Genomic DNA, 16,928 nt, shown 5'->3' with positions numbered 1-16,928 from the left:
TACGCAACCGGCCTCAGGGTTGGTTTCCCTGGCGTCTGGCCCGCCGCTTCAGTTCCACTTACAGTGGGGTCTGGCAATGCACAGCTGTGCAGTTAATGTTAATGGAAAGCCGCTCCAGTTGCTTCACGAAAAATTTTGGCTTTTATACTTGGTCATTATCAAGTGTATCCTAAAACTACTAAACGTTAATACTTAATGTCATCGCCATATACATGTTTTTATTTTCTTACTGCTGGAGATGAGAGACAATACGTATATGTGTACCATTAAAATGTAGAAATAATATACAGCTTAAGTTATGCTGTAGGGAACTAACGTACACTGATAAAAGAAAGATAGAAGTCAAGTGGATTTTCAAAAAGTTTTGCGCCCAATGACGTAATGAGAAAAGTGGGCGAATCATAATCATAAAATGTACAATCCGAAAAATTCTTACCATGTTTTAGCTTAAATAATTATATTCTGACATGTTTCAGAATTAGAACTGCATGTTTTTGAAATAACAGTTTAAAAGTAATTATTTGGAATTATTAAAAATGTAAAATAGTTGCAATGAACGAGTCGTCCCTGTCGAGGGTAGAGATATGAGCTCTAACGAGTAAAATTTCAAACACTGGAAGTTGTTGATGTCTCCTCAGACGGTCCACAGGGTTTCCACTCAGCCAGCGAGGCACCTCCAGCCGTGGCAGTCTCGTCCCGCCAGGCGGCTGCTGGAGGAAGCTCTCCTGCTGTGTGTGGCCTCGGTGTCTGGCAGCTCGGTTACATAGCGTGCAGGTTTCGCTTTGCAGTTTTTGAGATGGATTAAGCTGGTTGAAAACAAATTTACTGAAACAGTAACTGACTTTCATCTCAACAGGACGCATGAACCATTTTTGTGTTAATCACCGCCAGAAAAAGGATCTTTTTTTTGTAGAATATCTAATTTGCACCAATTTTCTCTCGCCAGAAGGACTAAAGTCATCGAGGACTAGAGTCATCCACCAATATTTCACAACCAAAGCACTAATTTGGAGTTTCATGTTCTAAGATCATCTATGATTCACTACCAGTCTCCGACTTTTTTCGTTTTTGATAATCCTCGTTAAGAAATGCATTATAGCATGATCCATGCACAGATTCAGATTTTGTCAGAAAAATGGCATCTTGATGCAGTCGACTTGTTGGGTCACTCCTGAACCTCAGCTCAGGACGGGTCAATAACTGGACCTTTTATTCAGGAGAAAAGCCTCCAAATTTTTCTGTCTTTAGCTGGAATTACTGATGACAAAACAGAAATCAGAAGCACGATACTAGTAGAAGTACGTTTCGGCAACACACTATTAATATTAGCACTATTCACTTGTGTATATATATCTTTTAATCTGACTTGTTCCACATCATATCGATAAAATAAACGGGAAAATGATCTACGGTACATCACATAACTAAAACTAAAACTTTCTGAATCCATCATATTTTAAAAACAACGATTTGGAACGTCGCATGCAACGTTAAAATCTGATGTCAAATTCTAATAGCCTGTTAGTTTTTTGTTGTGTAAGATGAGTCAAAAATGTTGAAAAATTACTGGACAATAGGCATTTATGATTTTTAATTGAGGCCGTAGTGAAATCGCGAGTGCATTTATTACTGCTTCGAACGCGATGATCTGGAATGGTGATCGGCATGGAGGAAAAAAACAGTTCTCGAAATTTGATATATTGTAAACAAGTCACTTTTTCTGCAGCAGATTTTTTCGGCTACCTGAAGCCCCATGTATACTTCAAAACCGAAACTTGATGAAAGTAGCGTGTTTTATAAACAGGCCATCAGACAAAAATGTCAAAAAAGGAGAGTGACGTAATCTTAACACGTGGAGGAACTTTTGTCGCGTAAAATTTAATGATGAGTCCGTTAGGGACAGAAGAGGTAAATCAAATGACATCAGACTTACAGGTTGTGCACAATGTAAATAGCCCAGCATCTAGCCAAGTTTTAGAATTTTACCACAAATATTCACTGAAGTAGAGCACTTTAAACTTAAAATGTAAAATGAAGGGGGTACTGCCGTCAGCTGCTGCGGAACATTACGTGGAATCAGAGGCGACGAGTGGAAAAGTACACCGGACCGGGATTAGAACCCGGCATCTCCTGCTTACTAGGCAGACACCGCGCATTCATATAACTTTAAACTTCGTCACAATTTTTGTAGATGTCGGCGCTACTTTTTGTCACTCTGCAGGTAAGTGTTTCCTCCTCACAACGTAATTAAAATTTGCGGGCTAGAAATTAGTACATCCTCCTTTGATTGTTTAGAAAACGCGCAGACGAAATTTGGACAAAATTTGATACGGCATTGACGGGTCAGTAGACGAGACCACTTATCCAATCATCCGGTGTGTATTTACTCACGCTGTAAGAATTGCCAAACAGCAGAGCTCTTACCGCAGTCAAGACTTTGGTGACGAACAAGTTTTCGGAGCGGTCCTCTACCAGGTAGACTGGGAGAGTAACGTCTTACACGTCTGACCATCCATTAAACGTTGCTTGGTCTGGTTGTGAAAGCTACTGTTTACTGTGAAACTGCGCCTAACTTAGCGACGTAAGAATTACTCCCGTTCCGACATGGGGGTGTAAAACTGCAAATATACAGTTCAAGGCCTGTTCTCAGTAGTATACATGCAGCTGCTCTAATTCAGCCATCTAGCGAACCCTTGCAAGCTGACGAGACATCTGAAGCCCCCTTTACACAAGAGCGAATGCAAGTGAACACAACCGAACGCGCTCTCGCAGACAAATTGCCAATGTTCATTACCATTCGCTTGTACCTGTGAACAAGCGTTTACCGTAGACGGTACGGAAGACAACACGGGATATCGAGTACTGCCTATGAACGCTATTGCTTTTTGGTGCTGACAATCGGCAGGAGGAATACAACACTATACAGGTTAAAAGAGGCATCTAAGACAGGCCACCCAGGCATACCCAGAACGATTAAACATATCGAGGTGTACTTTTCGCCAAGCTATAGCGAACAATAGTAGCGAATTTCCCGACGTTCGTAACTAAATTTTATCGTTTATAGTCGTCGAATTGCGACGCCGACTTTTTTCTTCCCTGGCATTTGAAAGAGACTTCTAAGAGATCTTGAACAACATAACATGTATGGCACTTCATCTCATAGTATCAAGACAACAGGGCTGCAAACCACCGTCCCCGCCTTCCGGAGAAGAGGTTCCTCAAACGTCTGTCCTAATGCACCGAATTTAAGCAAACACTTAAAGCGACGTTATCTTGATACTGTTTGATCAAGTCGCATACATTCCATGTTATGTTGTCAAAGTTCCCTTATAAGCTTCTTTCTAATGCGGAAAGAAAAACAAAAGTCGGTGTCGCAATTCGGCGACTGTAAACGATAGCAATTACTCGCGAACGTCGAGAAATTCGCCGTAATGTCCGTTATAAGTTGGCAGAAACCGCAGCTCTATCTATTTAATCATTCTGGACCCATTTGAAGGGCTTATTTCAATAGTGGTACAAGTCCATTACCTCCACTTTTCCGATTATAGTGCTTCTGACATTAATGATCCAAACAAACAGAAAGAAAGGTTCATCTCTAGCAAGAAGCCATATGCTTGAATATTTCTGGTATCGCAACTGCAGATTTTTCAGCGGTCATTTAACTTTAGGAGTTTGTATCTTAAAATGAACAAAAATGGACTTGTACCACTATTGAAATAAGCCCTTCGTTTGTGGTAGCGTGTCGTAGTTGCCTCAGGCTGTATCGTTAGACGCACGACGCAAAACGTTTGAAATTCAAGAGAGGATTATTTTGCGTGACGAGTGCACTGTTTTTGACGAAGTAAGCACAGTGGGTAGCAAAGGAAAATTTAGGTGTCTCGTTTGTTACGTAAACATGGAACGCCTGGAGGTGGTGCTGCAATCGACACTGAACTGCAACTCCTGCTTTAGTTAGCATCAGTTCAAAACTTTGCACGTATATAGATTGCCACTTTTCGCTAGCTTCGAATTGCAATTGAGGAGGAAATTTAAAAACAGAACACTAATTACCGACGAACACCATAAAATGAAGAAAGGCTAGCATTGACACTCTGGTTATTAAGACCGGTTACGCGTGCGTTAGAGACTGTTTGTCAATTCAGTAGCTGTTATTTGCTTTCCGGTGTCTGCAGTGCCGTGTGAAAAGCATTTCCTGCTTTTTATTAAAGTAAGTATAAGGAAAGGAATCTCAATAAAAAAAACATAGTGAAACGTAAAATACCAGGTGTAGAAGTATAAAACCGGAATTTGGTTGCAACAACTACACGTCTGTGTTTGAAACTGATAAACAATATTTTATTCAAAATAATCTCCATTCCTATTTGTACATTTCTCCCACCTCTCCGGCAGGCTATGAATTCCACGCCAAAAAAGTTCGTTTTTTGAAGCAAAACAGTCAGCGAGGCATTTTCGTACATTTTCATACGAATTGAAGCGTTGTTCAGCGAAATCGTGTCCCAGTGATGCAAATAGACGATAATCGGACGGAGCCAAGCCTGGACAATAAGCGGCATTCCGTAATATTTCCTAACCGAACGTCTCGATCGTTTCCGTGACCCGTTTTGCTGTGTGTGGTGGGGCGTTATCATGGAGCAATGTGACTGTGTTACCTTTTTCCGTATTCCGGTCGTTTTCCACGGAACGCTCGATTTAAATCGATCATTTACTGTTGGTAGCGATCAGTGTTAACGGTTTCGGTTGGTTTTAACAGCTCATAATAGATGACACCCTTCTGATGCCACCAAACACAGAGCATTGTGTTCTTTCCAAAGTGATATGGTCTTCCAGTGAACGTATGTGGCTTGCCTGGATTCACCCATGATTTACGACGCTTAGGATTCTCAAAATATACTTCTCACTACTGGGCGAAGAAACGGCTTTCTTTTGTATCTGCGGAGCAGCATTTCACAAGTGGTCTTCCGACTTGCTTGCTGTCTTTCATTCAGTTCATGCGAAACCCATTTTCTCACTTTCTGCACCTTTCTCTATAGCTTTCAACCGAAGACAAACGGCTTTCTGCGTCTCATTCAATTGTTCCGCGAGTTGCTGTTGAGTTTGAGTATCATAGTCATCCAATAAGGCCTGCAATTCGTTGTCTTCGAACTTTTTCGGTGGTTTCCCGCACTCGCCGTTTCTCATGTCAAAATCAGCGTTTTTAAATTGTTTGAACCACTCGAAATACTGTGTTGAGTATGTTCGCCGAAAGCTTCGACAAGCATTCGATGCGATTCTGCAGCAGTTTTCTTCAAATAGTAACAGAAAACCAGTGCTGTCAGCAAATCGTAGTTAATAGGCACAAAACTCGACATCTTTACCGGTTTTCAACGTCGGGAAATTCGCTACTATTGTTCGCTATAGCTTGGCGAAAAGTACACCTCGATATGTTTAATCGTTCTGGGTATGCCTGGGTGGCCTGTCTTAGATGCCTCTTTTAACCTGTATAGTGTTGTATTCCTCCTGCCAATTGTCAGCACCAACAAGCAATAACTTAGCGTTCATAAACAGTACTCGATATCCCGTGTTCTCTTCCGTACCGATGTTTGGAGCTTGGGTTACTCTGTCTTGACTTTCGTCGTCAGCAGTTGCAGGAAGCAGATAGCGCTGCAGAAGCGGTCTCGTGGGCCGTATACTGACGGCTAGCACCATCTATAGGGTAATTCCGGTTACATACTTCTACACCTGGTGTACATACGACGTGTCGCATAAACCGCTTGATAACACCTGCTATACACTTTGTAAGAGGCCAGAATACGAGATTCCATAAAAACCAATATTATTAGTCATCAAAATTCTCGGACAGAACCGTGATTCATGAGGTATGTAATTACAGCTGCCACGAATGTTAGCAGCGACAATGATCATGTTTTTTGTACATTTTTAATATTAATCAGCATAAAAGATACGGATTCGCACTTTCTTACTTGCAAAGAAATTATTCTGCTTTTCGTTTTGACTGAAAATAACTGCAAAGCTTATGTTTATTTGCTCCGTTCCGGCCTGATGCAAGTATCTACTGAATTTGTTGTCTTTCCCACATCTCTGGTATGCCTAATATCTGGTGGATCCGAGAAGCTATACCTACATTATTCTGCGATCAGCATTATATTCTGTTCGAACCACTTCATTGCTCACTCAACTCATGTCAACAACAAAAGAAGACGGTGATGATGTTTGGTTTGCGGGGCCCTCAACTGCGCAGTCATCGGCGCCCGTACAAAAGTCCCAATTCTTTCACAGTCCAATTTTTTTTTTCACAGTCCAATCTAGCCACAGTCAGGAATGATGTGGATGATGATGAAATGATAAGGACAACACAAACACGCAATCCCCGGGCAGAGAAAATCCCCAACCCCTGGGAGAATCGAACCCAGGACCCCGGGATCCAGAGGTAGCATCGGTAGCCACTAGACCACAAGCTGTGGACACAACAAAAGAAGACTTCACTGTACTGCTAGCGTAAAGTGGAGAGGACACAAACTTTTATTTTATTAATTACGGCAATAAAAACGAAAAGGCAACACAACACCCAAACTCTGCGTGGAGGAAATCTCCGACCTTGCCTGGGATCGAACCCTGGGCCTTTCGATCGGGAATTTGCCGCGCTGACCGGGAACCTGCCGAGGCAGTCAAGGACGCAAACCTTCGTTTGGTGGTTTACCGAAAGACTGACACAGTCAGTGGGACACGAGCGGATATGAACCAATCACGACCGAATGCCATTTGCCGAGAGGCTCTTGGCAATGCTACGGCTAGAAATGGCGTCAGAGATTGGCCAGTGGTGGTCGGTGACGCCACTCAGGAAGAAAGGACTCCGCGGAGGCAAAGCACCACTTCGAAACGACATTCTAAAGTTGCTGGACATAACCAACTTACTTATGAGGAAATTAACGCGGCAGCACAGCAACGAGTGCTTCAAAATGGTTCAAATGGCTCTAAGCACCATGGGACTTAACATTTGTGGTCATCAGTCCCCTAGATTTAGAACTACTTAAACCTAACTAACCTAAGGACATCACACACATCCATGTTCGAGGCAGGATTCCAACCTGCGGCCGTAGCAGCCGCGCCGTTCCGGACTGAAGCGTCTAGAACTGCTCGGTCACAAAGGACCGGTTGCAACGAGTGCAGTTATCTTTAATTCTGTCAGCAACAGAGCAAGGGGGTGGGGGGGGGGGGGGGTAAGTCGTGGCAACTGAGCGAGCATAGGCGCTCGGCCAATCGGGAAGGAAAACGCAGCAGCACAGCAGTCGTTTCGCAGTGACGTCACGAGGCACAGCCTGTGACGCCACAGCCTCCCACTCCGAGGCCCTCGTACATGACAGGTCGCGCTGCGTACTTCATCCGTTGACCGTCACGTGACCAGCAAAGGCCGAGCTACCGAACTGCGCCAGTCAGCCTAAAGCCAGTGCATTCCGCCGACAACCGACACCGGTCGGAGACGGCCGATCTTTTCAAATCAGCATGCCACTACGTGCGCGGTCATACTATAGCCGTTGCTATCTCCCGAGCGTACTGACTTCGGACGATAATCGGTGTAATTCAAATCAGTTTGTTTTCTTCGGTCAAATCGACTGAGGTTCTCGCACACGAAATGCGGTGTGTGAGAAACTCGTTAAGTTTAGTCCAAGAAAGAAGAGTTTAAGGCATCCTGAGGATGCAAATATCATAATCGGGATATCGTCCGGAATCTACGGACTGAAATGGGAGCTTTATTCGAAACCTCAAATAGGCAAACACTATACTGGAAATTTTAGGCATGTATTACAATCTCAAAAATTAATTTGTTAACGTGAAGAGGGTGACGTATTTCATATGCTTATAGCTACTTTACTGGATCTACAAATTATTATTACTGCCTACCGGTGTTTTATGCCAGGAGGGTTGTGATACTGTTAATATGAAGTGGTTTGCAAATGTCCTTGAGCACATGTCTATAACTCACTTTTCAAGGTCACCGCAAATTATCTCAAGTATGTAACGGAACGTTTCTTCTGTCATGCCATATATTGGTAAAACTTGTCTAGTTATTCCGGTAACTGAGGACACAGTGTATAATACCCACCACAGTTTTTGCGAGACAGGAAAGCTCATTCACATGCATTCAGCGTCTCTGTAATTAGCAGAAGCCCCTTATGCAGCACTCGTATCCACACACAGAGGAGTCGTATCCACCCATACTAGTAGGTTAAAATCTAACCTACTTCATTGGTTCAAATGGCTCTGAGCACTATGCGAGTTAACTTCTGAGGTCATCAGTCCCCTAGAACTTAGAACTACTTAAACCTAGCTAACCTAAGGACATCACACACGTCCATGCCCGAGGCAGGATTCGAACCTGCGGCCGTAGCGGTCGCTCGGCTCCAGACTGTAGCGCCTAGAACCGCACGGCCACTACGGCCGGCCTAACCTACTTCATTCATAGAATACATTCTAACCTAACCTAACCTAACCTCTTGACACTGCCAAAAACTGACGGAGGAGACAACTAGCTTGCATTTGAAAGCTTTTTGTCAGATGATTTGTTGAAAGTAGGTGTTCTTGAATCAATTTTTTACGTTGATATAGAAATAACTACCGTGTTTCTCTATCACTTCAGGTTTTTACACAAAATAAGAAGTAATATTTTGACGATTTTGACTTCTGAACCCACAAATATATTCTAACACCATTTCACAAAATGCGACCTTTTATGAATACACTTTTAAAAAAATTAAATGCATTTCAAAAATACTCCTCAGAACTCCCCTAATGCCGGCCGCTGTGACCGAGCGCTTCTAGGCGCTTTAGTCCGGAACCGCGCTGCTGCTGCGGTTGCAAAATGGCTCTGAGCACTATGGGACTCAACTGCTGTGGTCATCAGTCCCCTAGAACTTAGAACCACTTAAACCTAACTAACCTACGGACATCACACACATCCATGCCCGAGGCAGGATTCGAACCTGCGACCGTAGCAGTTGCACGGTTCCGGACTGCGCGCCTAGAACCGCGAGACCGCCGCGGCCGGCGCTGCGGTTGCAGGTTCGAATCCTGCCCCGGACATGGATGTGTGTGATATCTTTAGGTTAGTTACGTTTAAATAGTTCTAAGTCCAAGGGGACTGATGACCTCAGATGTTAATATGAACTCCCCTAATTTGTTTCTTGACTACATTGTATAAACACAAGAAGTCAACAGTGTTCCATAAATTTTTAAACTTTCTCTTGTTTGACTTCCTTGCGGATCCTTATATATGATGACTGTCCCTCCCCAACAACCGAAAGTAGTCGGCCAACACAGCTGTTGTCAAGTGCAGCTGGTACCTCCTCTTAATATCTCTGTGAAAACGTTGACCCTGCTCTTCAATAGAACGTCCCAAATTTCCGGAAAGTAGTCGATATTTGTGAGTATAGAAAGCGGAGTTTCACACTCACTTAAAAACCCATCTTCTTGAAATTTTACAACTTTCTTCGATAATGGACGTGTAATGCGGATCTTTGTTATACCGTACAAAGTTCTCAGCAACTGATCCGAAGACGGTCATGCATCTTTTTCTCTTTTCTTCCTTGTCTTCTGAGAATCTTCATTCTTCGTCAATATCTTTATATGAGACTAAAAAAAAAAAAAAAATCCAGCTTTCAACCTGTGTCGTGTGGTGAAGGGAAATTCCTTGGAAAGGTACTTGATGCAGGATCCATCCTGTAGTAGAGCCTTTACAAATTACTTCATCAAGCCCAATTTTATTTTTAGAGGTGGAAGCAAAACTTTTCTTTGTTCAACAAGGGTTCGTGGAGGGTACTTTTAGCTACAGGTGCAAACTTTCATTTTAAAATAAGGATGATAAGCCTTTGAAAAAATTTAGATTCTTCACACTTGCGTGTTGACATAGTAGTAACTATCAACACTATCAATAAACAGAATAATCACAATATAGCACTGGTAATCCAAGCCTGTGAGATAAGCAACACTTTCAGGGTAACACAACAACAACAAATAGCAGCAACAGGTGTAACATCCAGGCCTTTAAAGATATTCAGGGCATTACTGACAAGGGGAGGACGCCAATCGAGACACGCCGATTTCGCCCAAACTGCGTGTGTAGAAGGAGGTGGGTCTCCACATCAGTTGCCTTAAATATTTCGCCTGAGTGGGCCTTACGAAAGGAGAAAATGCTGTCGAAAGTTTTTCCGATGACACTATATACCTTATTTAGCGCTCTGTTCGTGGTTCACGACGAAACGTGTGAACAGGGAAGCGGACGGGTTATCTGAAATTACGTGCGAAGAGCTGGAGGAAGCGATTACACGAGGTGCCTGCAACAAGTCCCCAGGTCCAGACGGATTCCCGTTGAAATTTTACCGTGCCTTTGTGACCATTATGACACCGATGTGGCTATGCGTGATTAATGAGCTTCTGCGGCAAGAAGAACCGGTTCACATTCAAGTCACAGAAGGGCTCATGATACCGATACCAAAGCCCCGTGGTGGCAAACGGCCTTGTGATTATCGCCCCTTGACCCTCCATAATAGTGACTACAAGATCTTCATGCGCATCCTGGGAAGTCGTATCAAAAAGTCGCTGGAGAATCGAATACATGCCGATCAGACTTGTCTTGGCGGCATCAGTAATATCCACACCGCCTTGGGAGACTATCGTGACGTCGTCGTCCTCGCGGCTGCATGCCGCCTCCGGGGTGCGATGGTTGCAGTAGATTTCGATCATGCTTTTGATCGCGTGGATCATGTGTACCTCGCGGCGGTGATGAACAGGATGGGTGTCTCGCCTTTATTGGCCACTGCTGTGGTGCGGCTGTTACCTGGCGCCAGATCAGCGATGGTGGTCAACGGAGGAAGAACAGAGTATTTTAAGATCTTAAGATCAGTGAGACAGGGTTGCCCCTTGTCGATCCTCCTTTATGCGATCGCCTTAGAACCGTGCCTCGCAGGCCTTCGCCGCCGTCTTACCGGGATCTCCCTACGGCATTTATCATTCAAATGCAGAGCATACGCGGATGACATTGTGTTCCTCGTGCGGAATGACTGGGAGACTCAAACAGCACTAGATTGGCTACAGACGTATGGGAGGGCAGCTGGAAGTGTGGTCAGCTACCGAAAATCACAATTCATGCAGGTGGGGCGTGGACTAGAACCAGGAACGGAAGGACCCTTACCTGCGGTGGAAACCCTCCGCTGTTTGGGTATCACCTTTCATAAGGAGACAGCGGGAACGGCTGCGGACAACTACCGAAGGCTTCTGCTGAGTCCGCACGGCAGTACGACTAAACGCCCTACGGTCGATGGACATGCTGCAGCGAGTGTTACACGTCAACCTTTATCTCGCGCCCATGATGTGCCACCTGACGCACCTTCTTCCCTTGACGCACGCGATGGCTATGAGGATTCAGGCGGCTTTTGGGTACTATGTATGCCTGGGACAGCTCTTTAAGATACAGTACAACACGCTTACCCTCCCAGCGCGAGAGGGGGGGCGTGGGTTTAGTGAACGTGCACGAGAAGGTGCGTGCCATGTATATTACTACTATGCTCAAACGGTGGCGCAACAGGAATCACTCGCTTACGGGAACGATCATCGAAGAACCAGTACCGACATCGCATCTTCCTCCAGTCAGTGTCGGCCATATATCGCCCCCGTTAGCGTATGTGCGATCCCGACAGTCGACATCGAAGGACGTGTACCATCTGCCTCTTCGACAGATCGCCCGGAATAGGGTGGAACGGAAACATCCAGCTGTTAATTGGCACGTGGTGTGGCGCACGGTCCACCACCCCCACCTACCTACATCAGTCAGATCAACATGGTACATCGTCGTGAACCGAAAAACCCTACGAATGATAAAAAATACGCAATACATTTGACGGATTCGCCCTTGTGTCAGCAATGCCGCGTGCTGGATACGGACGACCATCGGCTGCTCTGCGGAGAGGCATTGGCTGGCTGGACTCTCGCACGAAAGATAATAGCGTTCATGCGGCGCACTATCTATACAGCAGTCTCTCCTGACGTAGTATTTTTTCCAGAGGAAACGTATTTCCCGCGTCATAAGACGAACGCAGTGGCGTGGATCACAGGTATGACGGTCCATTACATCTATAGAGACACACGTCAGAACGTACTGAACGTCCTGGATTGCTGGCAATACTTGCAAGATGGACACACAAAACTATTACGGCTACACAAGTACAAGGATTGGTATGCCAATTTCCTAGTCACGGTTTTTGCGGACCCGCCACATGCTTGGGGTGTGCCGCGTGCGCAAAGATTAGAGGCGGTGCTGTCGTTGTGAAACCGACCAAGTAAAGTGATCAGCTAAGGACACTAAGCGAGTATGCGACCTAGGAAAAACTAACGCTTACACAGTTAGCAAATGGATGTACTTCAAATTTTGTTTTAATATCTATAAATACTTTTCTTTAGGGTGCCGGAGGTGGCCCCACTTTAATTTTGTTGTTATTTCATGCTGCTTGGTAGGACGGCAGCGAGGTTCCATCCAGGACAGTTATCATGTGTCAGGACGCACTATGTTTATGTTGTGAATAATAAAAGTTTCTGCTTATCCTATCTTCCTTAATAAAAGAAACCTCATTCCTGGCAAAATAAAGTGGTTCCCTTGTAGAAAAAAAAGTGCAGTGGAAAAAAAAGCGTAATGGTAAAGTGCATCGCTTACGAAACAAGCGACCTGAGATCAATATCCGGAGCTTCCTATTTTTTTCTGTTTTTCTCATTGTTATTTTACTTTGTTTCTTCAGATTGTTCAACTATTTACAGTAGAATTTAAACATAGTCAAGCTTTCGAATCAAACATAAAACAATCATATCTAAATGACATACAAAAAGGTTATAAAATAAAATATTATTCTTATTATGTATATGACGCTAACAGACGTTACCCCAGCTGACCACTGGAATCGCAAAGCGTTGCGTCGGCTATCAGACGGTAATGGATTTCTCACCAGTGACTGTCGCGACTGTATGCATTAGACTGTGCTTCTATTGTCAGCTCGCAACGATTCGTGGAGCCGTGAGTATCGTCGCGCCAAAATCAAATATGGCAACCCAACAAAAAGTGACCGATAATGTCCAAACGTTTGATGAAGATTTCAAAGCAAACTTCACCAGTGCCCTTTCCAAAGCTTTTTCAATTTATGATGAAAAAGGGATGATCACTGACAATCCTCCTGTTTCCTTAAATCCTACAGTAATATCCATAGGTGAAGCAATTGCAGAGGCTGTTATCGACGTTATGAATACGCATTTCATAGAGCACGACGAAGATCTGATACTATTCACAGAGCTTGATGAACAAAATATTTATGAAGAGGTACATGGAACATCTCATTTTCTCTCTCTCTCTCTCTCTCTCTCTCTCTCTCTCTCTCTCTCACACACACACACACACACACACACACACACACACACACACACAAACACGTTTATAATATGTAGTCTCTTTTTATCTGTCACAGGTGACTTATTCAAGTACAGATAAGGATTATACTCCTGAAAATTTCTCCATGAGTTCCTCACGTACATCAGCAACAATGGCTCACAAGAAGAAGGTCCTGGAATTTGCTGACGCTCATCCTAAATGGAAATTTGCAACATTGCAGTCTAGATTCCCAATCCTGAAGAAAAGGAGTATATCTTAAAATTTGGAGAAAAGAAGTACACCAAGGTGGCACCAGACTTGAAAAGTTGTCCTTAATTGACTCTGAAACATGGGAAAAATTACAAGATGCACGACGCTGCTATGAACAGGTGACGACTAGAACCCAACAGCAGTGGGCAATGACCGCTGCATTCCTGTATTTTTCGGAGAGTTTTCACTCCCGTGCTTCTAATACTTGGGCAAAATCCTTCAAGAAAAAATATTCGATAAGGCAGCGAAAAATTACGAAATTCGTCAGCAAAAATGATGATGCAACTTTGGACGAAACAGTGGCAGCAGCAGAGAAGATTCGTATGCAGATGAGACATTTAATGCCACATTTCAACATCGACTATATAATTAACACCGACCAGACCAGATGCCAGTATGAGTCAACGTACAATAGGTCTCTGGATGTCAAAGGTGCAAAGACTGTTATGGCGAAGAAATTCAATCTATCGAAGACCACCCACTCTTACACAGCACAGTACCGTTTAACCACTCCAGGGAAATTTTTACCCTTGTGTTTTTATGTTTGCAAGAGCCTGCGAATAATTTCGGTCCTCAGGTTGCCGGCACCGTCAAAAAATTAGAAGACGAGTACGAAAATGTTGTCGTTACTTGTTCCATGTCAGGGAAACTAACAAAAGACCTTTATGCAACATTCTTGGAAACAACATTGAAGCCATACGTCGCAGACAATAAATTTCTTCTGTTGGTGGATTCTTGGAGCGGCCAAACAGATTCAACATTGTATGATGAGACACTTACGAAAAAGCTAGGCGAGGCAATGTGTACCATGAAGGTCATTCCACCAAAATGTACACCGCTAGTTCAACCGTGTGATGTATATTTCTATCGCCAAGTCAAAATTCTAATTAAAAGACTACAAAGTGCCCCTAAATTGCTCCGACAACAGTGAGAAATATCATCAAGTGAAGATGCAATTAAAATACATTCGATCGTGCATCATCAATTCAGTGCTCCTGTGTTCACCCCCTACGATCCAGTACGCTTGGTTTACATCCAAATTGATAGCGGACAAACCGGCGTTTCAAAACTTGAATGAAATGTCCTTTCCAATGGCGCATGTTTCGGCAAAATGTAACTGCTCAAACAATGCCTTCATAAACTGTGCCTGGGGTGAAACATATATGTTTCACATGTTTCTACGATAGATGTCACCATAAAAATTGCAAACCTTCTACTGTGATAGGGAATAAAAAGTAGCGCACGTAATCACAAGAATCTTAGGATACTTTATTTTCATTAACACTTTCGCCTAGTTATATAAATATACTGCTTGAATGTGTTTAATTTCTACGGTAAATAGTTGAACAATCGGAAGAAACGAAGTAAAATAAACATGATAAAAATCAGTAGGTACCTGGGATTGGTGCCATGTCGTCTGTTTCGTAAACAATGCGCTTAACCATTACGCTACGCCGTTCACGACCAAGTTGATGGTGAATAAGGTATATACGGCCATCAGAAAAACTTTCGAATTTTCGCCTTTCCTAAGGCCCACTCAGGAGAAATATTTAAGGCACGTGATGTAGAGACCCACCTCCTTCTACACACGCAATTTGGGCGAAATCGGTGTGTCCCGATTGGCGACCTGCCCTTGTGAGAATTTTCTCTCCAACAATGCGCATAACCTATTGACACTGCAATATATCTTTGAAGCCAAATAGCGGTGAAACTGTACGTGATAGGAAAACACTGAAAACAGATTTGGAATCAGAGTAAGAGGTTGAGGTAGTACCACACATTACTTTTTAAGCTACCTGATACCACGCAGGCTAGTGAGATCGGACGCACTGTGACCATGCTGTCGGCCGATATTATCGGGCGACCTCTGGAGACGGTGTCTGACGACCGCTGTCGGTGCCATTGTGAACGCGGTCTAAGCGACAAGACCTACGACCCTTCTACAAGAAAACCTGCATTTCCGGCTCATTCAACATTTTGTAATTGTCTATTTAATACAGGTTTACGAACTGAGTATTCTATTAGATGTGCAAATTCGTACCGAGATAAATTTTCAAATAAATAATGCTTTAAAATAGCTTGTACCTACGTACAGTTTACTGTTGTGTTGGGACAATGGATCAACTGCGACAATATATTCCAAGCGTTGATATTTGGTGAAGTTCCTTATCCTTCCACTGTGTGGTACATGTGAACACTAGCGAAATATATAATCAGCAAATTTTCTGTTACTTCGTTTCAGTTTTTGTGTTGAAGGACAAGATACATTTACAAACGTAGATGCAGAAATAGTAATAAAGTCTGTACCGTACGTTTGCCGTCCGATCCAAACCCTGCGCATGCGCACTATCGTCTGTAGCAGCTGTATATAGAGTTGACGCAACTTGCTGTCGCAGCGGGAGCAGTCGCTTTACTCTCACCCTTGTAGTACCCTTCCACGCCTCCTTGCCCCCCCCCCCCCCTGCCCCCCACTCAGCTCGCACCACAAGCTCATCGAGCACGGCAGCGCGGTGTAGCCGCGCGGTCTAGGGAGTCGTCTCACGGTCCGTGCGGCTCCCCACGTCGGAGATTCGAGTCCTCCCTGGGGCATGGGTGTGTGTGTTGTCCATAGCGTAAGTTAGTTTGAGTTAGATTAAGTAGTGTGTAAGCTTAGGGACCGATGACCTCTGCAGTTTGGTCCAATAAGACCTTACCACAGATTTCCAAAAAATTTCATCGAGCACGTCTCTCCAGCTGCGGCGCTATGCTGACTCTCGCGGAAGTGCCGACCTCCTTGCCATGAGCATCTGCATCTACATTTGTACTCCGCAAGCCACCCAACAGTGTGTGGCGGAGGGCACTTTACGTGCCACTGTCATTACCTCCCTTTTCTGTTCCAGTCGCGTGTGGTTCGCGGGAAGAACGACTGTCTGAAAGCTTCCGTGCGCGCTCTAATCTCTCTAATTTTACATTCGTGATCTCCTAGGGAGGTATAACTAGGGGGAAGCAATATATCCGATACCTCGTCCAGAAACGCACCCTCTCGAAACCTGGACAGCAAGCTACACCGCGATGCAGAGCGCCTCTCTTGCAGTCTGCCACTTGAGTCTGCTAAACATCTCCGTAACGCTTACCAAATAACCCTGTGACGAAACGCGCCGCGCTTCTTTTGATCTCCTCTATCTACTCTGTCAACCCGACCTGGTACGGATCCCACACTGATGAGCAATACTCAAGTATAGGTCGAACGAGTGTTTTGTAAGCCACCTCCTTTGTT

The sequence above is a fragment of the Schistocerca piceifrons genome, chromosome 6 (genome assembly GCF_021461385.2).
Source record: "Schistocerca piceifrons isolate TAMUIC-IGC-003096 chromosome 6, iqSchPice1.1, whole genome shotgun sequence".
Classification (NCBI taxonomy): Eukaryota; Metazoa; Arthropoda; class Insecta; order Orthoptera; family Acrididae; genus Schistocerca; species Schistocerca piceifrons.
The sequence above is the reverse complement of the archived record's forward strand: the minus strand, read 5'-3'. Positions refer to the sequence as shown.